Genomic DNA, 4,827 nt, shown 5'->3' with positions numbered 1-4,827 from the left:
GCGTAGACCTATGCGGGAACTGAGGATGAGGACGAGCGCGCAGCGCTCACAACAGCATCACGTGATGTCACACATGCTAGTCACTCAGCCTACTGACCAGGGAGCCTAAATATATACATGGATACGACCTACAATACTATACTACACAAGTATACATATAAGGGGATTCAGTAGCTATACTGACAGCTCGGTCATGTTACGTATATCGTCTTGACATACAATACTATGCTATAGGCTGAACAGGCAGGTGGCTCTGGGCTGATTCTATACAATAGCAAAGACATATGTAACTTAGAACTAGTGGATGGTATTGTAATGGATGTCAACATAATGGGTGTTAATGTAATGAGTTTTAACATAATGCATTACGAATTATAAGAACAAATCATGGTATAATAAAGGATGGAATTGATTGATCGATCTGTATTCATGCACTCTATGGATTCTGAGGAAGAATATATATATTTACAAAGGTGAAAGTAATTAACAGCAAAGGCAGATCTGGCACGCTCAGATCATTACTGCTAAATTCTCAGAATACGGAGGGAACATGAACACAAAAAAATTTTTGAAAAAAAAAAAACTGATCAGCTAATAAAAACACACAGTTGACAACTTCATTCATCTTGAACATCTAATTATACAGACTATGTACATTTAAACCCAACTCTGCGAGGGTAAGATTTACATATGCAGAAAGGTTATCGTCTTGGCAGTGTCAGTACTGTTGATGCATCAGCAGTGTCAGTACTGTTGATGCATCAGCAGTGTCAGTACTGTTGATGACTCATCAGCAATGTCAGTAGTGTTGATGACTCATCAGCAGTGTCAGTACTGTTGATGATGCATCAGCAGTGTCAGTACTATTGATGACTCATCAGCAGTGTCAGTGCTGTTGATGACACATCAGCCGTGTCAGTACTATTGATGACGCATCAGCAGTGTCAGTACTGTTGATCACTCATCAGCGGTGTCAGTACTATTGATGACGCATCAGCAGCGTCAGTACTGTTGATGACTCATCAGCAATGTCAGTACTGTTGATGACTCATCAGCAGTGTCAGTACTGTTGATGATGCATCAGCAGTGTCAGTACTGTTGATGACTCATCAGCAGTGGCAGTAGTGTTGATGCATTAGCAGTGTCAGTACTATTGATGACTTATCAGCAGTGTCAGTACTGTTGATCACTCATCAGCAGTGTCAGTACTATTGATTATGCATTAGCAGTGTCAGTACTGTTGATCACTCATCAGCAGTGCCATTACTGTTGATCACTCATCAGCAGTGCCATTACTGTTGATCACTCATCAGCAGTATCATAACTGTTAATAACTCAGCAGAAGTGTTAGTACCGCTGAGTCCGAATACTTCCATTTCCCCAAGGCGTTGTATGACCCGTATGAGTTTAACACTCTTCCCATTAATGCAACAATAATAATAATAATAATAGTATAGCTGATGGAGAATTGAATGTCCTGTGTGTAGCTCTTAGAGGTCTCAAAGTACCTTAGTCTTAGTGTTGAAATAACAACGGTCTTTCCCCGTCTTCTTTCAGTAAGATAGCTAGTGTATATAGAGTGGTGTGTGTCTCGGTGTACAGTACATGTTCCAACACATAACCAAAAAAGTATCCAAAATGGTTGGGATCCTCTCCAAGATACGATGCTACGTGTCGCAAACTGCCCTTCTCACACTAGACCATTCACTTATATATCCATACCTCACCTATGCTATCTGTGCTTGGGGTTCAACTGCAGCAACACACCTAAAGCCAATAATAACCCAACAAAAAGCCGCAGTAAGAATAATCACTAAATCCCATCCCTGGCAACACACCCCCCCCACTCTTCATAGATCTAAACTTACTCCCTGTTCAGTACATCCACACTTACTACTGTGCAATCTACAGGACCTTAAATTCCAATATTAACCTTGACCTAAAACACTTTCTTGATAGTTGTGACAGAATCCACAGGCACAACACCAGACACAAACATCTCTATGACATTCCCCGTGTCCGACTAAACCTTTACAAAAATTCAATGCATGTCAAAGGCCCTAAAATCTGGAACACCCTACCTGAAAATTCCAAAACTGCAGACACATTCATCACCTTCAAAACTACCATCAGAAAACATCTTATCTCCCTGATACACCCTGTCAACTAATAATACGAATACCACCTGGTGGTTCACACTTACACTCACTCACCCATTTGACCATACCTGGAGTTTACCTGGAGAGAGTTCTGGGGGTCAACGCCCCCGCGGCCCGATCTGTGACCAGGCCTCCTGGTGGATCAGAGCCTGATCAACCAGGCTGTTGCTGCTGGCTGCACGCAAACCAACGTACGAGCCACAGCCCGGCTGATCAGGAACTGACTTTAGGTGCTTGTCCAGTGCCAGCTTGAAGACTGCCAGGGGTCTGTTGGTAATCCCCCTTATGTGTGCTGGGAGGCAGTTGAACAGTCTCGGGCCCCTGACACTTATTGTATGGTCTCTTAACGTGCTAGTGACACCCCTGCTTTTCATTGGGGGGATGGTGCATCGTCTGCCAAGTCTTTTGCTTTCGTAGTGAGTGATTTTCGTGTGCAAGTTCGGTACTAGTCCCTCTAGGATTTTCCAGGTGTATATAATCATGTATCTCTCCCTCCTGCGTTCCAGGGAATACAGGTTTAGGAACCTCAAGCGCTCCCAGTAATTGAGGTGTTTTATCTCCGTTATGCGCGCCGTGAAAGTTCTCTGTACATTTTCTAGGTCGGCAATTTCACCTGCCTTGAAAGGTGCTGTTAGTGTGCAGCAATATTCCAGCCTAGATAGAACAAGTGACCTGAAGAGTGTCATCATGGGCTTGGCCTCCCTAGTTTTGAAGGTTCTCATTATCCATCCTGTCATTTTTCTAGCAGATGTGATTGATACAATGTTATGGTCCTTGAAGGTGAGATCCTCCGACATGATCACTCCCAGGTCTTTGACGTTGGTGTTTCGCTCTATTTTGTGGCCAGAATTTGTTTTGTACTCTGATGAAGATTTAATTTCCTCATAAACAGAAATATCAATCTCAATCTCAAAATAATGAATCTTAACTAGTCAAAAGTTGGCCTGTGATACTCCAATACTGAAACTATGTATAGTGCCAAAACAAAAGCATTCACATTGCTAAACTCACAACTAGTATTTAGTCACTTAGCCATAATACCAACTTATCTCATAATTCTGTAACATTTTAAACCTAAGATTTAATATAAGTCTGCCCGAAATGCCTAGCCATGCTAGGCGTTCTAGTGGTACACTCTGTAATTATTATTTTACTACATGTAAACCACACAATAACCAAATTCTGTAAACTCAGCATTGTAATACTTATAGAGAATAAAGTTTGAATTGAATTTGAATTGAATTGATAATTAGAGAGTAAAGTATCCTTGACTGGTGGAGTGTTCATGTTCCATGTAGCATTGATAACCCTCAGGTAGACGATAGGCTTTAAATTTAACACAAACTAGGGGAATTTGTTCCTTCCTATATGTGGATGATTTTGTCATGATTTGTGATGAAATGAACAATTAATTGGTGACTACTTTGTTACATGCCCCAGTTAACTGAACTGCCAGCAGAGGCAAGTTTATTTAGGCACAGATACACATAAGAGCAATCGGGTTATTCTAAGCAATTTAACTATGGATGATAATTGTACTTACGTGTACCTGTGCCTCAATGAACTTACTTCCCTCACAGCTGTAATCAAAAGTTCGATAATTTTCAAGCAATGCACTACATATTCTTTTATCCCTGCTTACCAAACTGTTAAATTATATGACCTTTTCTTTGACGTCCAAATGCTATGAAATCTCCTGCTTCCTCCCCCTCAAGGAAGGTTCCTTGATGTTGGTGAGGGGTTCTTGATTTAGGGAATTGGATCTGTGCTCCAGTTCCCCGAATTAAGCCTGAATGCCTTCCACATCCCCCCCCAGGCGCTGTATAATCCTCCGGGTTTAGCGCTTCCCCTTGATTATTATAATCAAAAAGAAGCGCTAAGCCACAAGGACTATACAGCAGCTTCCCCTTGATAATAATAATAATAATAATAATCCTGCTTCCTCCAAATAACGCTACTGAAAGCTGAGTGTCTTGGAATGAATTTGGTCTTTTTTTTTCACATTTTTCTTGGGGGTCGGTGGGCGAAATCATCTTTGTCTTCATTTAGTATTAGTCTTGTCTAAAATCTTACATCCTTCGCGGATGACACTTGAATTGCCTTGACAGTGACTATCGAATCACCGCAAGACTCCAAGCGGACATCAACCAAATCTTCAAATGGGCCACTCAAAACAATATGAAATTCAATGAAGAGAAATTTCAACTACTCAGAGATGGAAAACTTGAGGAAATTAAAACTGTGTCAGGGTATACATTAAATTCTAACCATACAACAGAGCGAAAAAGTAATGTGGAGGACCTGGGAGTGATAATGTCAGAGGATCTCACCTTCAAAACCCACAACAATGTATCCACCGCATCTGCTAGGAAAATGATAGGATGGATAATGAGAACCTTCAAAACTAGGAATGCCAAGCCCATGATTCTCTTCAAATCGCTTTTTCTCTCTAGGCTGAAATACTGCTGTACACTAACTGCCCCCTTCAAGGCTGGCGAAATTGCTGACCTGGAGAGTGTACAAAGAACTTTCATGGCACACATAAGTACGATACGGTACTTAAATTACTGGGAACGGTTGAAGTTCTTTGAATTGTATTCCCTGGAACGCAGGCGAGAGAGATACATGATAATATATACTTGGAAAATACTAGAGGGATTAGTACCAA

This window comes from Cherax quadricarinatus, chromosome 40 (genome assembly GCF_038502225.1).
Source record: "Cherax quadricarinatus isolate ZL_2023a chromosome 40, ASM3850222v1, whole genome shotgun sequence".
Lineage (NCBI taxonomy): Eukaryota > Metazoa > Arthropoda > Malacostraca > Decapoda > Parastacidae > Cherax > Cherax quadricarinatus.
The sequence above is the reverse complement of the archived record's forward strand: the minus strand, read 5'-3'. Positions refer to the sequence as shown.